General features: G+C 52.3%; 1 pseudogene; it reads left to right on the top strand.

Annotated features, from left to right (window-relative positions):
* The first annotated feature begins 742 nt into the window (after positions 1–742).
* LOC109942819 (disease resistance protein RGA5-like) lies at positions 743–1,867 on the top strand (annotated as a pseudogene).
* The last annotated feature ends 20,929 nt before the right edge of the window (positions 1,868–22,796 follow it).

The following is a 22,796-nucleotide window of genomic DNA, read 5'->3' as shown; positions in this document are numbered from 1 at the left end:
CTTCTAATCGCTCACTTCATTGGTTGTGTTGTACCAAGACATATTGGATGGAGTAAACAATAACATCAGTTAGCCAAATCAAAAAATATTATACGAAGAGTGGAGACAATGAATAGAAAATATTGAAATTTTTTTGGTGGATGGTTTACATGGGTATTGTTGTAATTCGTCGCAACGCACGGTCAACCGACTAGTATATACTTAAAATACCAGTTTCAACGGTCGTCCCGCGTCATCTTTTTACAAAAAAGTCCCTATATTTCTTCCAAATCAACCCGCTTCCCCGTCGCTCGCGTCCCCGCATTTACCGCCATTCGCCCCACGACTCCAAACACCTCGATCCGAACCTCCCTCCCCCCACACACACACTCACACGCTGCTTCTAGCTGCCCTCCTCCCGCCCCACTCATCCCCTCCAAACCCAACTCTGATCCATCCATCCCCAAGTTTCTCCTCTTAGCGCGTGGGGTAGTGGCGGCGGCAGCGTGGCCGCGCAGGCCGCTACGGGCACGGAGCAGCGGTGGCTGCACAACCGTGCAGGCAGCTGTCGGCATGCGGCACAATGACTACAAGAGCCCAAGCGGCGACGGTGCAGCTATAGCCAGCGGTGGGTGACCGTGAGGCGGCTGCGGGAGCGGTGCAAGCCCGGTGGGCACATGCTTTGTTTTTCTTCTTATTTTGATTTGCGAAAGGATCCAAGAGAGAAAGGGGGAGAAGGCGAGAATCCAAGACAGGAGCGAGCATGGAGTTTGCTACGGGTGCCATGGGTACCCTCCTCCCCAAGCTGGGCATCCTGCTCCAAGAAGAATTCCGCCTGAGGCCATGTTCGTTTTGTGCCAATCCATAGGGATTGAGGGGGATTAAATCCCCTACAAGTCAAAATCCTCTCCAATCCCTTCCAATCCCCCTCAATCCTTATGGTTTTGGGATCAAGCGAACATGGCCTGAAGAATAATGTGAAGGAGGGGATCAAGAGCCTCACTGACGAGCTTGAAAGCATGCAAGCTGCACTTGTGAAGGTGTCCGACGTGCCATTAGACCAGCGTGACCCAAACGTCAGGATTTAGGCTAATGAAGTCAAGGGGTTGTCCTATGATATTGAGGACAGACTCGACTCCTTCATGGTGCGCATGGAGGGTCTTGATTCAACCAAGCGCAAAACCATCATAGGATTCAACTAACAAACTCGTGGCTTGGCACCAAGTTCAAGATTTGCCATGGAATATCTGATAACATTAAAGACATCAAGAGCCAAGTAAAGAAGGTGAAGGAGCAGTATGACAGGTACAATGTGCATCGTGTTGTAGCTAATCTTGTCGCAACCACAGTTGACCCTCGTCTCTTGGCTATGTATAACAAGGTTTCCGACCTTGTTGGCATTGATGAAGGAGCTAAGGAGCTAATGAATAATTTGTTTGAAGATGGTGACAAGCCAGTGAAAAAGATCAAGACAGTCTCTGTTGTTAGATTTGGAGGACTCGGCAAGACTACTCTTGTTAAAGCAGTCTATGACAAGGTTAAGAAGGATTTTGATTGCAGTGCTTTTGTATCAATAGGTCAGAAATGTGATCTCAATAAAGTTTTCAAGGACGTTCTTTATGATCTTGACAAGCAAAATCATGAAAATATCATTGCATCAAAAATGGATGAAAACAACTCATTGATAAGCTACGGGAATTCCTTGCAGACAAGAGGTATGCCTCCTACTTTATGGTAAACAATACTATCTTCTTAGTTCTACCTTCCCTAGCTACTATGCATAGATTTGTACATATTTTCATGACCTATGAGGTGAAAAGTAATAAAATATTTACAAATTACACTACTACAGGAATGGATTATAGAGACGGTGAAAATTCGTTTTTAGAGGTGGTTGTAGCAATCAACTCTACTCAGGGGCCTCTAGAAATCAAAGATTTTCTTGATGTGGGTATTTAACCTCCTCTAAAAACCAAATTCTAGAGACAGTTGATTCTTCTCTAATCATATTTCTTACTAAAAAGTTTTAGATCTTATCAAGCATGACAACTTTGGTATTCAACATATCCATTTGAGGCCATTTGGAAAATTTAAAAATTAGATACCTGAAAATCTAATAAAAACATTTTTAGAACTCTAAACTTTTAAATGAAAAAGTTGTTAGCTATAAAATTATAGATCTCTTGAAGATCTACAACTTTGATATAAACTTTTTCATCATCAAATTTCATTTTAAAAACTTATGGATATTTTATTATGTACCTATTCTTCAAGGCGGGCAAACTCGCCAAATGTGTTGAAAACCAATTTATAGAGATGGTTGATGTTTCCAACCATCTCTAAAAATAACTCTATTTATAGAGAATCGATAAAACCAGTCATCCTTTAAACATATTTAGAGGTGGTTGCAAGGTTTTAAAGTTGACTAAATATATTATATGTTTGATAAATATTCAACATCTATGATCTTTCTTTAACTATGAAAACAAATGTTTGTTTAATAGGAAACATTGGATTCGGAGCACCAAGCCTTATCCAATTTCTTTAAGTCTTCAAAAGCTTAAAAATATATTGGATGTAAATAAACTGATGGATAAGGATTGCTTCAACATAGTTGTTCGGATGATCGTATGCAGTGATGCCTTGTTCTTGTTGGAAAACAAATACCACTACATGGACCAACATTTCTATATATATTTATTAGTAATTAATCTGTTTCCATATAAATATGATCATTATATCACAATATTTTACTAACATGACAAGAAACAGTCCATATCTAATTATGGTCAAGAACCTTTTTTCGTGCAAAGCTAGATACCAATATATTGGCAAATTTATTTGAATGTTGGCCTAACATGGAGTATAATATTTTAGATTGCAGCCAAGTAAGCTGTACTCCTTTATATTATTTTGTAATCTTTAATTTCTTTCTCCTAAGATGTTTGTTTAACTTGCAGATTCTATTGCCCTTTTGTTTCTTGGTCACTTCAGTTTATATGTATTTAACATGAACACCAGAAGCATCTATATAATGGACTCCATGCCTCTACCATCATGGTTTAAGGGTAACAATCCAAGCATGCATTATATTCATAAAATACATAGTATTGGTAATAATATAAATGTCACACTGGAATTGGTCAATCCTACATAGATGGACGATATTTATATGTGGCGTATAGTAGGGATTTGTATAGTACCAACATGGGTCCAAAAACATTAAACTGGTAATTTCTTATACCTTAAAGACAACTAAATAATTTTGGCTATATATATATATATATATATATATATATATATATATATATATATATATATATATATATATATATATATATGTAAAAACGAGTTATTTTAATTTGTAGGGATTTGTCAGGCTTTCTTGTTATCAATTTTGTGCACTCGTGGAATGGTAAAATGTTACCCTGCATTTCCATTGTGAGTAATTGTGTAGTTCTAATAGTTGGCTAATACCATTTTTCTAACTAATTGTATTTACTGAATTTAATGTTGTCGTATACCAAATGTACAGACTTCAAGTGTACCAAGGACCAAATTCTTGGTAGAATTGATGAAGTACAGGGAGAATGAATGTAATAATAATATTCCAGAAGAAATACAAAAGATTATTAAGTGCATCAGTGTTTAGTTGCAAATAATATGAAGTACGGGAATACAACATATGTGATGTTATTTGCAAATACTCGAGTTTAGGATAACAAACAAAGATTCAGAATTTTTGCTCTCACTTATTATTCCCGTCCTTTTGGTATGATTTTTAATGTATATTCACTTCGTTACCATTACAATCTTCGCAATGCACAAACATTGTACTCACTTCTTAGACTTTGTTTTTGTGGTTTTCAAATTGTATTGTAGATTGATTTGTATTAGTTTAATTCTTCATTGGTTGTTGCCAGAGAGTTTATAAGATTGAGATCGATAATATGTGTTATTTGTTTTTATGTAATCATTGTGCACTAATATTATGTATGTCGTTGCAACAAACGGGCACTTGACTAGTATACTATATTAAAGCAACAATTTCAACGGTCGTCCCGCGTCATCTTTTTACAAATAACTCGTCACATCTATTTCAAATTAACTCGCTGCATGTCCGTCCGCTCCGCATATAGATGGACAAATGGCGGCCCAGCACATGCCCGACGCTCGCGGGCCATAGCTCTGGCCCAGGCACGGCATGTCGGCCTGCTGACTGTGTTGGGCTGGCCCATTAGCCCGTCGGGTCAGCCTGACGCCCGCGGGCCACGGCTTTAGCCCAGGCATGGCCTGCTGGCCTGCTGACTGTGTCGGGCCGGCTCGTTAGCCTGTCGGACCATTTGATTAAATCAGCGTAAAATGTTAAAAAACGGTGCAGGAGGTGGGGTTTGAACCCACGCCCTGATGGAAGAAGGATGGGAGACACTGAGTGAAGCTTTTTTACAATATTGAATATAAATTGTACATATGTATATACGTTTTTTGTAAAATAAAAAATATAACCGTGTCAGGTCGAGCCAACACATATTGGTCGTGTTGTACCAAGACATATTGAATGGAGTAAACAACAAAAGTTAATCAAATCAAAAAAAATATTATACGTAGAGTGGAGACAATCAATAAAAAATCTTGAGATTTTATTGGTGGATAGTTTACGTGGGTATGTTGTGAGCTATCACAACACACGGGTAATCGACTAGTCTCTACTATACTTAAAGCACTAGTTTTAATGGTCGTCCTGCATCATCTTTTTACAAAAAAGTCCCTACGTTTCTTCCAAATCAACTCAGCGTAAAATATTAAAAAGCGGTGCAGCAGGTTCTTCCAAATCAACTCAGCGTAAAATATTAAAAAGCGGTGCAGCAGGTGCGGTATGTTAAAAAGCGGTGCAGGAGGTGGGTGGAAGACAATGGGCGAAGCTGTCTAACCAGTAGAATATCATGCTCAGTTGTTTGTAATATTAAATATAAATTGTACATATGTATATATGTTTTTTTAAAATAAAAAAATATTCGTGCAGGACCGAGCCAGCACTACGGGCTGAGGCTACAGCCCAAGCACCGCACGGCACTCGTGCCTGGTTGACCCAGGCAGTATTAAATGGGTCGTGCCTCAGGCCGGCTCGCCAGATACGGCACATTTGGCCATCTATGCCTCTACACGATAATGATGGTCCTCACCTCAGTTGTCACCATCTCGTTCACCATTCTACTTCTTTTCTCTCTCCCCTCATGCCTCCACCTTTGCGCCACCCCATTATCGGCAGAGGGCATAGGAGCAGGCGTCTCCTCCCTGTATTCGTTTGACACCAGCCCCGACATCGACTCGTGTAGTGGCTATTGCACGTTCACGAGGACATTTCACATCATGCGCGCACCATCGTTTTCGCCGTTGTTGGACGTCCCATTTGTCTTCCCTGCCTTCGCATGTTCTTCCACCCCAACCTGCTGCCTCCGCCCACGGTCGCAGCCGCGAGCCGACCAACGCTCGTCGACGCGGGTACAGGGCGAGTCGATCATGCTCCTGGCCTTTCACCGTGCGTATCATCGAGGATGACATGGTGGCGCCTGCCACGCTTAGGTTATCTTAGCGATGAGGAGTCCAGGTCTGAGATATTGGACAACTAAGGCCCGTAGCGTGGAAGCAATCGGCATATCCTACAGAGTTTGTGGTGGTATTGTATCGGTTCGGCGGGTACAGGGCTGGGAAGACACTTGCATTCTCTTGCCCTTCTCGGACTGACACCTGGTGCGGGTGCCTCTTGGTTTGGAGTTGCTCCGGCTGGGCTTCTTTCTCCGCTTGCGTGATCTCTCCCTATATATCTAGCGGTATACTACCTATGTCGCCTCTAGATGCCCAGGTCTTCGTCTTGTACTTCTCCAGCAACGAACAGGTATGCCTGCATATTCTCTTCCCCTCCTACTCTACGAAACCTTGGAAGTGGGGGAGACGAGGGATGAGGGTCTCTGATTTGCTGCCTATGATACCTGTACGTTCATAAGAAATATTATGCAAAGAGTGGAGACAACCAATAAAAAATCTTGAGATCTTTTAGTGGATAGTTTACGTGGGTATTGTTGTAAACCGTCGCAACGCACGGGCAACCGACGGCTTACAACAATACCCACGTAAACTATCCACCAAAAAGATCTTAAGATTTTTTATTGGTTGTCTCCGCTCTTCGTATAATATTTTTTTTGATTTGGCTAACTGATGTTATTGTTTACTCCATCCAATATGTCTTGTACATCACGACTAATGAAGTGAGCGATTAGAAGAGAACTCACAACGACTGACTAAACGAACAGAGATTATAGAATGACATAATTCCACCATACAGAGACCAAATAAGAGAAAGTTTGTGAGCTCAAGTTTCTAAATAAGTCACATGAACTCAAACTTATAAAAAGATAGATCAAAATATGGAGTGATTGCTAAAGTCAGGCATCAATAAAAACTGGATGCGCTCCATATAAATTATGCTACTTCATAGCAATTACTAACGTTTAAAACCAACAAATAACCTTTCAATTTACTATTAGTGGACAAATCATTGTTGCTCCATCCAATTCAGCAACCTCAAACACCATGGAGTCCATTGCGCCAATGTAGTCTTAGAAACGACCTAATGCTTTCAAGAACCAAGAATGTCGTGTCATGCTTGGGCTATAGCCTCGGCCTGTACACTACCGGAATCGACGGCTTTGCCAAGTGCCTGAAGCACTCGGCAAAGCCTTAAAAACACTTGGCAAAGACTTTGCCGAGTGTCGCACTCGGCAAAGAGGGCTCGACACACAGTGCAACGGCAAAGCCTTCTTTGCCGAGTACTTTTTCTCAGGCACTCGGCAAAGTGGTTTGTCGAGTGCCAGAGAACACTCGGCAAACAAAAGCAGTCGTTACGGCGCCGAGTGACGGAGACGGTGTGTTTGCCGAGTGTCCCAGGTGACACTCGGCAAAGGAGTTACCTTTGCCGAGTGTCTGCATGACAACACTCGGCAAAGAATCCGCCAGAGGGGTCCCCATGTCAGGTACTTTGCCGAGTGCTTGGTATGGCACTCGGCAAAGCGTGCTTCTTTGCCGAGTGCCAGCGCCATTACACTCGGTAAAGAACCTATACCGGTGCCCAGGTCTTGGTTCTTTGCCGAGTGCTATGGTTCTGACACTCGGCAAAGAGGTGCTTTGCCGAGTGTTACACTCGGCAAAGTGACCAGTAGGCACCTTTTTTGTTTTCCCTATTCCATCCAAACAAACAAAACATATTTCACAGATATCACATATATACATCACAGATCATCACAGACATATATAGCCAACACAAACAGTATTAACACAAATTCTGACATAAGTATTCAACATAAGTTGAGAGGTTCTCAACACAAAAAGTATTAACAGAAGTTCAGAAGTATCAACACAAGTTCACAAGCTCTGACAATCATTCAACATAAGTTTTGTGTTCGAAACACTAAAAACATAACTCTCATGGAGGTGGGCGGTTGGACTGGTGCTGCGTTGGGCTGTACCCTTTGTGAGGGTTGTTGGATGCCGCCCCAGATTGGCCCTGCACAGAGAAGAGATTGCATGTGTTATACCAGATGCATTACCAACATGTAAGTACAATTTTGATACTCACAGGAGTATGGAACAGAGCAGGGTCAACTGCATGGAAGTGGCAGAGTGAAACCTTGTGCGGCGCCAAGGCTCTGCATGTACTGGAACATCTCCGCCATCCTCTGATCAGCCGCCTCCCGCTCCGCCATTATCCTCGCCTCCATCTCTTGACGTTCCCTCCTCTCTTCTTCTAGTTGGGTCTGTAATATTACAAGCCAACGTTATAGTAACTCAAAGAGAAGGTATATAACTCAAGGAAGGACGAGTTTCAGAAGCACTAACCTCGAGTTGCTGTATGCGATGCTGTGAGCTGTCGTGCCGAGGTCGTATGGCTGGACTCGAGCCCGTGCTCCTTGCTCGCACTTGAGATAGAGTGGGAGTGGAGGACGAGTCGATTGCCCCGTCGGCAATCTAGTACCGCCCATGTCTCTTGCCTCCTCCGACCCTCATGAGCACATCGGGTCGATCTGCTCGGTGCTCGGATCGTATTCTGGGCCATGGACCTCCTGCGCCATGGCGGTGTAGTCATGAAGGCGGATGTAGACGGTGGGGTTGGTGTAGGCCTCGGGCCTGTCATCCGTGTTGTAGGTGACGTCGGATGTCGCCTTGCCCTTATGGGCCATAGCATAGGCCGAGAAGATGGAGCAAGGCCGGCCACCATGTGACGCCGACTGCAAGAAAACCAACGAGATAGTTAGAAATAATAACTAATCCAGTGCTATATACCTAAATAAAAAAGAGGGCTTACCTAGGCTTCTGCATATTGGCCCAGGCTCCGGCTGCCCTGGTGGTGGGAGGGACCTTGCATCATCATACGTCGTTCCCGGCTAGCGTTGTGCGCCTCGTCCCACTCAGCCGAACACCACCTATCCACCATATGCTCCCAGCACAGAGGATGTGCGGCGCACCAATGTGGAATCATCTACAAAGTAAACACGTAAAGTGCATATCAGAAGATAAAATAAAATTCATGCATGGAGTACTGGTACCAAACATGCATGACTTTACCTGCAGGTACTGGTCCCTGGTCAACGACATGGTTCGGGCTTGCTGCTTGGTCACCTTCTCCCCAAGGACGGAGCCGTGGTAGCTGACGATGACCTGGATTCGGGCCTCATAGTGCATGTCCACGACGAGCTTCTTACAGCTCGTGGTGGCCACCACATCAGCCCTAGCCTCGTATCCAGCCTCGCATCTGAAGAAATCCTGCATAAAAAATGATGTATCCATACATTATTTCAAAAATTTGCAACGAATGTGACATATTTTACATTATACTAAGACTTACCCGTAGCTCTTGCTTCACCCGCTCCGCCTTGTTATTGAATTCCTAGCCGTCCCGGTCTACTGCATCGGGGGCGACGGCGTAGTGGTCGAAGGTGTAGGCTGGGCTCGTCACTCCAGCGTACTCAACCAGTCCAGGGAAGTGTTCCCTACACAGCAGGCCGAGGATGTCATTGGGGAGGTGACGATGACCCCCAGCATAATCCACAACCGTCCAAAACCTGTCCAAGTGATAAATAAAAAGTATTAGTTTATATTATGATTTTGAACACATAATATGAACAAGAATGAAGAACATAAAGTTACATGCCTCTCCCCATCCGGCCGAATCAGCGGCCGCCTATCCCGAAGTATGGGACACTGAGGGAGACTCGCGGGACCTCGCAGGTAGATGCTCCTCGAACCTGAGGCGCCAGAACCTGAGGCGGTCTGCTGAGCTTCGTCGTCGTCCTGCTGCTAGTCGTTGTCGTCCTACTGCGCCGCCTACTGCTGGACAAGGTCGTCCTGTTGCGCCGCCTGCTGTGCCTCGTTCTGCTCTGCCTTGTCCGCCGTCCTGCTCCTCCTCCCCCTCCTCCTCCTTAGCCAACCGCCCACCATATTTGTCCAAAAACATGCAATTAAGAGTAAACAAATAAGCACATATAAAAATATATATTTAAAAACAGGTGTGAAATAAAAAGTCATATAGCATTACGTTAAAAATAATCTTCATATGTGTCGGGGTTAGTCGGATCATAACTCTCATCATCACTATCAACCATTTCAATCTCAACACCATCGGAAGACGCAAGTTCGTCATTAATGTCATTGCCTTCAAGGATTACTAAGTCATTATCATTTTGCACCTCATCATCCTCCTCATCAACAACCATTTCAATATCTACGTCCATTCTGATAGCTTCGGTTAAGTCTATCTCAAATCACCCTTCTAGCCCATCTTCTTGGAAGAACTCTCCATCATATGTGTCTGGGTCTAAGTTATAATCTTCATCGTTAGGAACAAGTAACCTCCCATGCGGTGATACCTTATACACAACATCCCAACCCTTAAGATGTTCTTTCGTTTGGCACGCATATGGGAGATAATACACTTGTGTGGCCTATTGGGCCACGATATAGACATCGTCTCCTGGTAAGGTGGAATCTTGTCGAATTTCGACTATCCTAAGATTAGAATGTGTCCGTCTCGTCACTTGAGGGTCAAACCAATGACATTTGAATATCACTGGAGTAAGAGGTTTGGAACCATAAAAATTGAGCTCATATATTTCTTCGATTCATCCAAAATAATCGACATTGTCAAGGCCGGGCGTAAAGACTCCAGAACACGTTGTTTTCCGATTGGGCCGACTTTTGTCGTAGTTTGTTGTGCAAAAACGGTATCCATTAACATCATACCCAGAATATTTCTTGACCCTATAAGCAAAGTCGTTGGCTATTTGTCTCAACTCGGCACTCATAGATGGATCTCTTTGGCCCTGCAAGTATTCGCAAGTTAAAAGACGCTAAATTGAGTTCACAGACGGATCTCTTTGACAAACTAAGCACGTACCTTACGTTTGAACGAGGAAATGAAATCGGGCAACCCATTTCTCGCACCCTTTCTAAGAAGAGTGTCATATTCCTGTGGAGTGGGGTCCCTTGATCGACGCCAGAATTCATGAAGAAATTGTTCCATGTATGGCGTCAACTCTTCAAGGTTGGTCAATACATATAGCATGATATGCCGCCACTCTTCATGTGTCAGGGTATTGGTGGTCGAGCCACTTGCGCTTCTGAGTTGGCCTCGAAATATGCTAAGGTTCGATTCATTGTCGCGATCATTGTAACGAGGGGGTGGATTATGCACGCTCGACAGTTTGTCACCATAATAAGTTGTTGTGAAGTTTGACACCTCCTCTAGAATGTATGCCTCTGCAATGGAAGCCTCAATTTTGCATTTATTTCTACATTTCTTTCGAATAGTCTTTAGACATCTCTTGATTGGATAGCACCAACGTCCCTACACGACCCCCCATTCGTGCCTCATAGGGGAGATGAAGAATCAAATGCTGCATTGGATTGAAGAAGCCAGGTGGAAATATCTTCTCAAGCTTATACAGTAACACAGGTGCCAATCTTTCCAAGTCTGCAACCATGGTCCGAGATAACTCTTTTTCACAAAGCTGACGGAAGAAATAGCTCAACTCTGAAAGCGCTAGCCAGACATGCTCAAGGACATAGCCTCTAACCATCGTAGGAAGAATCCGTTCAATCCATATGTGGAAGTCATGACTCTTCATCCCTAAGACTCGCATAGTAGATAAGTTCACCCCCCTACTCAGGTTAGCTGCATACCCATCAGGGAACATCAACATCTTGATCCACTGAAGTACCTCCTTCCTCTGGGCCCTGCTTAGGACGAAATCGGCCTTAGGCCTTCTCCATGTCTTTCCGCCACTTAGCGGCTTCATCTCTTGGTTTGGTCTATCACATAACGCTGCCAGATCCACTCTTGCCTTTACGTTATCCTTTGACTTATCAGGAATGTCCATAATTGTTGCCCACAATGCCTCGGCAACATTCTTTTCAGTGTGCATCACGTCAATGTTGTGTGGAAGGAGCAGGTCGTCATAATAGGGGAGCCGAGTCAAGCCAGACTTATGTGTCCACATATGCTGCTCACCATATCCCACAAAACCACCTTCTGTATTGGCCACGAGCCCATCTATCTGTTGACGAATTTCGATGCCAGTCATTGTTGCAGGTGGGCGGTCTGTCACTACGACACCTTTTGTAAAGTTCTTGATGTCTAGGCGGAATGGATGGTCAGGAGGGATAAATTATCGATGTTTATCGAAGGACGAATATTTGCAACCCTTTTTCAACCAAATGAACCTGAGAGCTTCCTTGCAAACTGGGCATGGGAACTTACCGTGAACACACCAGGCACAGAATATCCCATACGCCGGTAAGTCATGCATGGAGTACTGGTACCAAACATGCATTCTAAAGTTTGTCTTCGTAGCTTGGTCATACGTCCATACCCCTTCTTCCCAGGCACGTACCAATTCATCGATCAAAGGCTCCATGTACACGCCCATTTTATTCCCCGGGTGTCCGAGAATTATCAACGACACGAATATATCCTGCCTTTGAAAGCACACACCAGGGGGGAGATTGATTGGGATGACAAACACGGGCCAACATGTGTATGGGGCAGCGCTCATTCCATAGGGATTGAACCCATCTGTGGCCAGCGCAACACATACATTACGAGCCTCTTCGGCTTTCTCACAGTGAATGGCATCAAAGTGTTTCCATGCTTCACCATCGGATACGTGCACCATCTTGTCAGGATTGTATTGTTTTCCATTTTTGTGCCATGTCATCTGTTTCGTGGATTCCTCTGTCATGTACAGACGCTTGATCCTCGGTATGAACGGAAGGTGTCGTAGGATTGTCAAGGGGATGTCGAGCTGCCTCTTCTGTCCATCACCAGAGTCTACCTCCATGAACCTAGACGATTTACACTTGGGACAGTACTTTGCCTCCGAGTATTCTTTCCTAAATAGCACGTAGCCCCTCGGACAAGCATGAATCTGCTCATACATCATCTTGAGTGCACGAAGGAGTTTCTGTGCCTCGTACATGCTCTTAAGCAGAACGTGATCATCCGGAAGCAGGCTCCCAATAACAGTCAACAAGCCATCGAATGCGTCTCTACTCATGTTGTACTGCGACTTGAACGCCATTACACGCCGAATGGCATCCAGTTGAGAAACCTTTGTCTGGCCGTGAAGGGGCTTCTGTGCCGCGTCGAACATATCGTAGAACGCCTTTGCAGTCGGCTCTGGCTTGTCATCCATACATCCTCCCGTGTACTGTGCCTCCTGATAGTCGTTCAACATATCCGCTACCCCCGCATCTGCATCATAATCCTCGACACGTTGTCTCAGCACCTCCTCTCTCATATGATGCGCTTCACCATGAAAGATCCACCGAGTATAGCCCGATGTAAATTCATTCTTCCAAATATGTTCTTCCATGGCCTTCTTTGGTTTTCTTTTCCAGTTGGCACATTTGCTACACGGGCATGGGACTAGACTCGCTCCTTTAGCAGCTTCGCCATATGCCCGTTCCACGAAATCATCGGTCTTTCTAATCCATTCAGTGGTGACATCGTTCCTTCCTCTACAGCTCGTGTACATCCACTCATGGTCCTCCATCCTCTAACAGAAGCCTAGCAGAAAATTTCGGCAGCACCTCCCCTACACGGGGGGTTTCGAAATCCTGCAAGTAAAACTATCAGCACGATGGCTGACATACACGCATAATTCAATAGCACGATGGCCGGCAATCACACACACACATATATATATATATATATATATATATATATATATATATATATATATCCAATCCATGAGACATCCACGCATAATTCATATATATATATATATATATATGTCGGTGTTTCGAGACCGGGGGGTCCCTCGGGCCGACGAGTGAGTGTCGCCGCGTGCCCTAGCCCAGATGGGTCGAGCGCGAGGGCGAGCGCGAAGGGGGGAGAAGCGAGGCGGCCGGAGACCGGCGTGAGAGAGGTGGGAATCCCGCGGCCTTCGTGTTCGTCCCGCGCCCAGGTCGGGTGCGCTTGCAGTAGGGGGTTACAAGCGTCCACGCGGGAGAGGGAAGCGAGCGGCCCCGAGAGAGCGCCTGTCTCGCCCTCGTCCCCGCGCGGCCAACCCTCTCTAAGAGGGCCCTGGTCCTTCCTTTTATAGGCGTAAGGAAAGGATCCAGGTGTACAATGGGGGTGTAGCAGAGTGCTACGTGTCTAGCGGGGGAGAGCTAGCGCCCTAAGTATATGCCGATGTGGCAGCCGGAGAGATTTTGGCACCCAGCTGGTGTGATGTCGTGGTCGTCGGAGGAGCGACGGAGCCTGGCGGAGGGACAGCTGTCGGAGCGGTTGGGTCCTTGCTGACGTCCTCTTGCTTCCGTAAGGGGGCTGAGAGCCGCCGTCGTCACAGAGCATGCGGGGTGCCATCATCGCCTATCTGGCGGAGCTAGCCAGATGGGACATCGGTCTTGTTCCCTGCGGCCCGAGTCAGCTCGGGGTAGGGTGATGATGGCGCCTCTTGTTGACGTGGCTAGCCTGCGCCCTAGGTTGGGCGATGTGGAGTCTCCTCCGAAGCCGAGGTCGAGTCTGTCTTCCATGGTCGAGGCCGAGTTCGAGCCCCTGGGTCGGGCGAGGCGGAGGTCATCGGCAGAGGCCAGGGCGGAGTCCGAGCCCTGGGGTCGGGCGAAGCGGAGTTCGTCGTCTTCTGGGGCTGAGCCCGAGTCTGAGCCCTGGGGCGGGCGGAGCGGAGTTCGCCGTCTTCCGGGGCTTAGCCCGAGTCCGAGCCCTGGGTCGGGCGGAGCGAAGTTCGCCGTCTTCCGGGGCTTAGCCCGAGTCCGAGCCCTGGGTCGGGCGGAGCGGAGTTCGCCGTCTTCCGGGGCTTAGCCCGAGTCCGAGCCCTGGGTCGGGCGGAGCGGAGTTCACCGTCTTCCGGGGCTTAGCCCGAGTCCGAGCCCTTGATCGGGCGGAGCGGATTTCCCTATGGTGCCTTTGGCAGGGCCTGACTGCCTGTCAGTCTCACTCTGTCAGGTGACACTGTAGTCGGAGCGGCGCAGGCGGCGCTGTCCTTCTGTCAGGCCGGTCAGTGGAGCGGCGAAGTGACGGCGGTCACTTCGGCTCTGCCGGGGGGCGCGCGTCAGGATAAAGGTGTCAGGCCACCTTTGCGTTAAATGCTCCTGCGATTTGGTCGGTCGGTGCGGCGATTTAGTCAGGGTTGCTTCTTAGCGAAGGCAGGGCCTCGGGCAAGCCGGAAATATGTTCGCCGTCGGAGGGGGGCCTCGGGCGAGACGGAAATCCTCCGGGGCCGGCTGCCCTTGTCCGAGGCTAGGCTCGGGCGTGGCGTGATCGAGTCGCTCGAATGGACTGATCCCTGACTTAATCGCACCCATCAGGCCTTAGCAGCTTTATGCTGATGGGGGTTACCAGCTGAGAATTAGGAGTCTTGAGGGTACCCCTAATTATGGTCCCCGACAGTAGCCCCCGAGCCTCGAAGGGAGTGTTAGCACTCGCTTGGAGGCTTTTGTCGCACTTTTTTGCAAGGGGACCAGCCTTTCTCGGTTGCATTTTGTTCCGGTGGGTGCGCGCGAGCGCACCCGCCGGGTGTAGCCCCCGAGGCCTCGGAGGAGTGGTTTCACTCCTTCGAGGTCTTAATGCCTCGTGTAACGCTTCGGCTGGTCTGGTTGTTCCCTCATGCGAGCTGGCCGTAGCCCGGGTGTACAGTCGGGTCCCAAGTTCTCGGGCTGGTATGTTGACGCTGTCAACGGTTCGGCCGGAGCCGGGTTTGCGAGAGCAGCCCCCGAGCCTCTGCACAGGGCGAGAGGGCGGTCAGGGACAGACTCGGCTTTTTTACATACGCCCCTGCGTCGCCTTTCCGCAAGGAGGAGGGGGGAAAGCGCCACGTTGCCCTCGATGGGCGCCGAACATGGTGTCTCCGGTGAGCTGCAAGCGGGTAATCCGAGTGGACGTCCATGCCCCGTTCGTTAGGGGTCGGCTAGGGGCCCAGAGGCACGCCCAAAAGTACCTGCGGGTGATCTGCCGGACCCGGTCCCCTTGCGACGGGGTCCGAGGGCTCGATGCCTCCCTCTGATGGGACTCCGTTACAAGATCGCTCCCGCTGGTCTCGGAAATTTCCTAGGGTACCTCGAGAGCGCAGCCCGAGCCTTGGTTATGTATCGAACGTACCCATGGTCATCCCTCGCTCGGCGTCTGAGGCGGCTGTGAACCCTTCGGGGGCCAGCCTTCGAACCCCTGATCAGTAATGGGCGCGGAGCCCGAGTAGCCTGAGGCGGCCGTGGAACCCTTCGGGGGGCCGGCCTTCGAACCTCTGACCAGTAGTGGGTGTAGGGCCCACGCGATCTGAGGCGGCTGTCGAACCCTTCGGGGGGCCAGCCTTCGAACCTCTGATCAGTAGGGAGGCTCGGAGCCTGGTTCCTTCACGGGGAAGGATCCTTTCCGGGGTATCCCCCTTTCCCGGTCCCTGTTGCAAGAGAGAGAGAGAAAGAGGAAAAAAGGAAAAGGATACGAAATCGAACGACGCGGCGTACCTTTACTGACGCGGTCATTATGGCAAAGGCGAAGCGTCGCCCGCTTCTCCTGCCAGGGGCGCCGCCTGTCTCGCCGTGGAGTTAATGCGACGGGGCGAGTGGTTGGCGGGGCGGCCGTTGCGCGTGCGCGAGCCGTTCGAGGAACGGATCACGGGCGCGTTGTCTTCACGCCGTGAGAGGGGGTTCTCTCGCTGCCCCCGGATGGGACGTGGCCACTGCTCCCGCCCGCCTGCCACCGTCATTACTGCCGGCCCATTTTTGGCCGCATTGACCGCCGCGCCAGGCTGGCGCTGCTGGGTCGTGCGTTGGGTCGCCTCGAGTCGCGGTATTGGTTCCACAATCGAGGAGGCGGTGGTGGCGCAAGTGGCGGTGCAGTTGCTTGCATGAAGCATCCGGCGCGCCGGTTGCGTGACGCGTGGGCCTGGGCCTCCTGACTGGGCGTGTTGGGAGTCGGAGAAGCGCGTCCACTTGGCGCGGTTGCATGCCACCTGCATGGCTGCCCGCCTCTTTCGCCCGTTGGTCTAGGCAAAAGTGGAGGGTCACTTGTAACCGCTGGGCGGTCGTGTGCACCGCGCGCGGCGGTTTGGCTTCTTCTGCTCTGAGCCGGCTTGCATGACATGCGGGACCCAGCCCCCGCGCCGCAGGGGAGGGCCTTGGAGCGTGTTGGAGAAGACTCAGCCCGTGACGGCTGGGGGCGCAAGTAGGGAGAGTCGCCTTTAAAAGGAGGGTGACCCCCTTTGGAAGGCGACCATGTCTTCGCGCTCCCTTATGCATCGTGTCTTTCCACCTTCCAAGCCCCCGGATGGGGGATACCCGCCGTCTTTTCGCCTCATCGTTGGAGGAACGCAACTCCGTGGGAGTTGGTACCTTTCAGCCATCGTTCGGCTTCAAGGATTTTCATCTCACAGCCCGGTTGCACCCCTCCGCTGGTGGTCACCCAAGACGGTGACCTCCAGCTCCTAGATGGGGAGAGGCAAGTCGGGCTGTGATCTCGATCCCGCCCTCAGCGTCGAGGGTGTTCGTCATCCTCACTGGGGCGGGGAACGAGGCGAGCCAGGGCTCTACCTCCTGCACGGGTCGGCGGGCCACCTCTTCTTCCAGCTTCTAGTGGTGGCAATCGCACTCCAGCCCTGCGGCGGAGACGTCCTCCAGCCATGCCGGGAAGGCGAACTATTGCTGCCCGGCTAGGATGCAACATTCCGCCCTCTCCCTCGCATTCGCGGCGAGGACGGCAGCGAGGACCTGCCGGTGCGCTTGGGAGCGGCCCGCTCTTTGGCTTTAATAGCTAGTTCGCGTCCCTTGAGCGGGAACGCAAACGAAAGCCCTCCGGCGGCCGCGTCCACCCGGGACCATGGCTGCTGCTGCAGAGGTCGCTGGCGGGTCTCCCGACGTTCGTCGCCCCGCAGGCTCGAGGTTGCCCATACCCGCGGGGACGGAACCAGAGTTCCGTTTGTAATGGCACCTTGAATGCCAGTGTTTTTGTTCATCGTGGCTGTCGAGGCCTGAACATGTATGTAATTTTGGCACGGAGCCGTGTTTTTTCCTCATTTTCGAGCACTAAGACTCGCCTGTTGGTTGTCCGAACCGCTTCACCAAGCGTGAGTCGCCCCGTGTCAAGGTGACGAGTGAGGTATCCGTATCCCGGAGGCGTAGGAGTTCCTCGGCTCGGTCGGCCTTGTTGTCTGAGGTTCCTCAGGCTTAGTTAAAGGGGACCCCTTGGCCGCTCTTCGATGAGCCGAGGCCAGGGGTAGCGATATCAGCACGAACAGGGGCAGAGTTGGCTCAAAAATGAAACCTGGTTGGCCGGAGCCTAGCCGGGTCGTCCGTTAGCGGGACCGACGCTGGAGTTGACCAGCCGAGGCCTCGGGTCGGGCTGGCGCCCTTGGAAGATGGTTGGCCGAGGCCCTGGGGCGACCGGCCGAGCCGCCTGCTAGGGCCGGATTCCCGGAGAAGGCCCTGGCAGCGATTGCCCAGGCGTGGCGATGACGTCGTCCTTTGGAGTGGGAATCCTCGGACCGCGTCGCCGTCCGAGGCTAGGTCGGACCTTGCCGAAGGTGTCGCCGATGCCGAGGGTGCTGCTGCCCCCTTCCAGCGCCAAGACCCGAGCCTGCAGGATCAGATTGTCTTGTAGCGTGTGCCTTCTGCGGCCGCCGAGGCCAGAACACACCCTCGCTGTGTTGTAAAGCTGTGTCTCTTTTCCTCTTGTTTCGAGTATCTAGACCTTTTTGCCGGTAACAGGGATGTTTGTGCGAGCAAGAGTTGCTTCTCGCGGAAGGTGATGAGTGAGGTATCCGTATCCCGGAGGCGTAGGAGTCCCTCGGCTCGGTCGGCCTTGCCGCTTACGCGCACTTTTACCCGTCCATGAGGCTCTGTCACCGACTCGGTCGAGAAGGCTCGAAGGATCACTTTGGCAGAAGAACTTCCTGACGTGAAGACTTGTTCGGTCCGCGGAATCACTTTATCCGAACGCGAGTTACTTATCGCAGAAGGCGATGAGTGAGGTATCCGTATCCCGGAGGCGTAGGAGTCCCTCGGCTCGGTCAGCCTTGGCTGCTTACGTGTACTCCGTCGTTTTCAGCATCCACTTTTCGAAGCAGACAAAAAGCACGAAAGATATTGTCGGCATTTCGAGACCGGGGGGTCCCTCGGCCCGACGAGTGAGTGTCGCCACGTGCCCCAGCCCAGATGGGTCAAGCGCGAGGGCGAGCGTGAAGGGGGGAGAAGCGAGGCGGCCAGAGACCGGCGTGAGAGAGGTGGGAATCCCGCGGCCTTCGTGTTCGTCCCGCGCCCAGGTCGGGTGCGCTTGCAGTAGGGGGTTACAAGCGTCCACGCGGGAGAGGGAGGCGAGCGGCCCCGAGAGAGCGCCTGTCTCGCCCTCGTCCCCGCGCGGCCAACCCTCTCTAAGAGGGCCCTGGTCCTTCCTTTTATAGGCGTAAGGAAAGGATCCAGGTGTACAATGGGGGTGTAGCAGAGTGCTACGTGTCTAGCGGGGGAGAGCTAGCGCCCTAAGTACATGCCGATGTGGCAGCCGGAGAGATTTTGGCACCCAGCTGGTGTGATGTCGTGGCCGTCGGAGGAGCGACGGAGCCTGGCGGAGGGACAGCTGTCGGAGCGGTTGGGTCCTTGCTGACGTCCTCTTGCTTCCGTAAGGGGGCTGAGAGCCGCCGTCGTCACAGAGCATGCGGGGTGCCATCATCGCCTATCTGGCGGAGCTAGCCAGATGGGACATCGGTCTTGTTCCCTACGGCCCGAGTCAGCTCGAGGTAGGGTGATGATGGCGCCTCTTGTTGACGTGGCTAGCCTGCGCCCTAGGTTGGGTGATGTGGAGACTCCTCCGAAGCCGAGGTCGAGTCTGTCTTCCATGGTCGAGGCCGAGTCCGAGCCCCTGGGTCGGGCGAGGCGGAGGTCGTCGGCAGAGGCCAGGGCGGAGTCCGAGCCCTGGGGTCGGGCGAAGCGGAGTTCGTCGTCTTCTGGGGCTGAGCCCGAGTCTGAGCCCTGGGGCGGGCGGAGCGGAGTTCGCCGTCTTCCGGGGCTTAGCCCGAGTCCGAGCCCTAGGTCGGGCGGAGCGGAGTTCGCCGTCTTCCGGGGCTTAGCCCGAGTCCGAGCCCTGGGTCGGGCGGAGCAGAGTTCGCCGTCTTCCGGGGCTTAGCCCGAGTCCGAGCCCTGGGTCGGGCGGAGCGGAGTTCGTCGTCTTCCGGGGCTTAGCCCGAGTCCGAGCCCTGGGTCGGGTGGAGCGGAGTTCGCCGTCTTCCGGGGCTTAGCCCGAGTCCGAGCCCTGGGTCGGGCGGAGCGGAGTTCGCCGTCTTCCGGGGCTTAGCCCGAGTCCGAGCCCTGGGTCGGGCGGAGCGGAGTTCGCCGTCTTCCGGGGCTTAGCCCGAGTCCAAGCCCTGGGTCAGGCGGAGCGGAGTTTCCTATGGTGCCTTTGGCAGGGCCTGACTGCCTGTCAGTCTCACTCTGTCAGGTGGCACTGCAGTCGGAGTGGCGCAAGCGGCGCTGTCCTTCTGTCAGGCCGGTCAGTGGAGCGGCGAAGTGACGGCGGTCACTTCGGCTCTGCCGGGGGGCGCGCATCAGGATAAAGGTGTCAGGCCACCTTTGCGTTAAATGCTCCTGCGATTTGGTCGGTCGGTGCGGCGATTTAGTCAGGGTTGCTTCTTAGCGAAGGCAGGGCCTCGGGCGAGCCGGAAATATGTTCGCCGTCGGAGGGGGGCCTCGGGCGAGACGGAAATCCTCCGGGGCCGGCTGCCCTTGTCCGAGGCTAGGCTCAGGCGTGGCGTGATCGAGTCGCTCGAATGGACTGATCCCTGACTTAATCGCACCCATCAGGCCTTAGCAGCTTTATGCTGATGGGGGTTACCAGCTGAGAATTAGGAGTCTTGAGGGTACCCCTAATTATGGTCCCCGACAGTAGCCCCCGAGCCTCGAAGGGAGTGTTAGCACTCGCTTGGAGGCTTTCGTCGCACTTTTTTGCAAGGGGACCAGCCTTTCTCGGTTGCATTTTGTTCCGGTGGGTGCGCGCGAGCGCACCCGCCGGGTGTAGCCCCCGAGGCCTCGGAGGAGTGGTTTCACTCCTTCGAGGTCTTAATGCCTCGCGTAACGCTTCGGCTGGTCTGGTTGTTCCCTCATGCGAGCTGGCCGTAGCCCGGGTGTACGGTCGGGTCCCAAGTTCTCGGGCTGGTATGTTGACGCTGTCAACGGTTCGGCCGGAGCCGGGTTTGCGAGAGCAGCCCCCGAGCCTCTGCACAGGGCGAGAGGGCGGTCAGGGACAGACTCGGCTTTTTTACATACGCCCCTGCGTCGCCTTTCCGCAAGGAGGAGGGGGGGGAAAGCGCCATGTTGCCCTCGATGGGCACCGAACATGGTGTCTCCGGTGAGCTGCAAGCAGGTAATCCGAGTGGACGTCCGTGCCCCGTTCGTTAGGGGTCGGCTAGGGGCCTAGAGGCACGCCCAAAAGTACCTGCGGGTGATCTGCCGGACCCGGTCCCCTGGCGACGGGGTCCGAGGGCTCGATGCCTCCCTCTGATGGGACTCCGTTACAAGATCGCTCCCGCTGGTCTCGGAAATGTCCTAGGGTACCTCGGGAGTGCAGCCCGAGCCTTGGTTATGTATCGAACGTACCCATGGTCATCCCTCGCTCGGCGTCTGAGGCAGCTGTGAACCCTTCGGGGGCCAGCCTTCGAACCCCTGATCAGTAATGGGCGCGGAGCCCGAGTAGCCTGAGGCGGCCGTGGAACCCTTCGGGGGGCCGGCCTTCGAACCTCTGACCAGTAGTGGGTGTAGGGCCTACGTGATCTGAGGCGGCTGTCGAACCCTTCGGGGGGCCAGCCTTCGAACCTCTGATCAGTAGGGAGGCTCGGAGCCTGGTTCCTTCATGGGGAAGGATCCTTTCCGGGGTATCCCCCTTTCCCGGTCCCTGTTGCAAGAGAGAGAGAGAAAGAGGAAAAAAGGAAGAGGATACGAAATCGAACGACGCGGCGTACCTTTACTAACGCGGTCATTATGGCGAAGGCGAAGCGTCGCCCGCTTCTCCTGCCAGGGGCGCCGCCTGTCTCGCCGTGGAGTTAATGCGACGGGGCGAGTGGTTGGCGGGGCGGCCGTTGCACGTGCGCGAGCCGTTCGAGGAACGGATCACGGGCGTGTTGTCTTCACGCCGTGAGAGGGGGTTCTCTCGCTGCCCCCGGATGGGACGTGAGCTTGGTTGACGACGTGACCGCTGCTCCCGCCCGCCTGCCACCGTCATTACTGCCGGCCCATTTTTGGCCGCATTGACCGCTGCGCCAGGCTGGCGCTGCTGGGTCGTGCGCTGGGTCGCCTCGAGTCGCGGTATTAGTTCCGCAATCGAAGAGGCGTGGTGGTGGCGCAAGTGGCTGTGCAGTTGCTTGCATGAAGCATCCGGCGCGTCGGTTGCGTGACGCGTGAGCCTGGGCCTCCTAACTGGGCGTGTTGGGAGTCGGAGAAGCGCGTCCACTTGGCGCGGTTGCATGCCGCCTGCATGGCTGCCCGCCTCTTTCGCCCGTTGGTCTGGGCAAAAGTGGAGGGTCACTTGTAACCGCTGGGCGGTCGTGTGCACCGCGCGCGGCGGTTTGGCTTCTTCTGCTCTGAGCCGGCTTGCATGACATGCGGGACCCAGCCCCCGCGCCGCCGGGGAGGGCCTTGGAGCGTGTTGGAGAAGACTCAGCCCGTGACGGTTGGGGGCGCAAGTAGGGAGAGTCGCCTTTAAAAGGAGGGTGACCCCCTTCGGAAGGCGACCATGTCTTCGCGCTCCCTTATGCATCGTGTCTTTCCACCTTCCAAGCCCCCGGATGGGGGATACCCGCCGTCTTTTCGCCTCATCGTTGGAGGAACGCAACTCCGTGGGAGTTGGTACCTTTCAGCCATCGTTCGGCTTCAAGGATTTTCATCTCACAGCCCGGTTGCACCCCTCCGCTGGTGATCACCCAAGACGGTGACCTCCAACTCCTGGATGGGGAGAGGCAAGCCGGGCTGTGATCTCGATCCCGCCCTCAGCGTCGAGGGTGTTCGTCATCCTCACTGGGGCGGGGAACGAGGCGAGCTGGGGCTCTACCTCCTGCACGGGTCGGTGGGCCACCTCTTCTTCCAGCTTCTGGTGGTGGCAATCGCCCTCCAGCCCTGCGGCGGAGACGTCCTTCAGCCATGCCGGGGAAGGCGAACTGTTGCTGCCCGGCTAGGATGCAACATTCCGCCCTCTCCCTCGCATTCGCGGCAAGGACAGCAGCGAGGACCTGCCGGTGCGCTTGGGAGCGGCCCGCTCTTTGGCTTTAATAGCT

The sequence above is a fragment of the Zea mays genome, chromosome 10 (genome assembly GCF_902167145.1).
Source record: "Zea mays cultivar B73 chromosome 10, Zm-B73-REFERENCE-NAM-5.0, whole genome shotgun sequence".
In the NCBI taxonomy this organism is placed as follows: domain Eukaryota; kingdom Viridiplantae; phylum Streptophyta; class Magnoliopsida; order Poales; family Poaceae; genus Zea; species Zea mays.
This window is presented reverse-complemented; position numbering and strand designations above follow the sequence as displayed.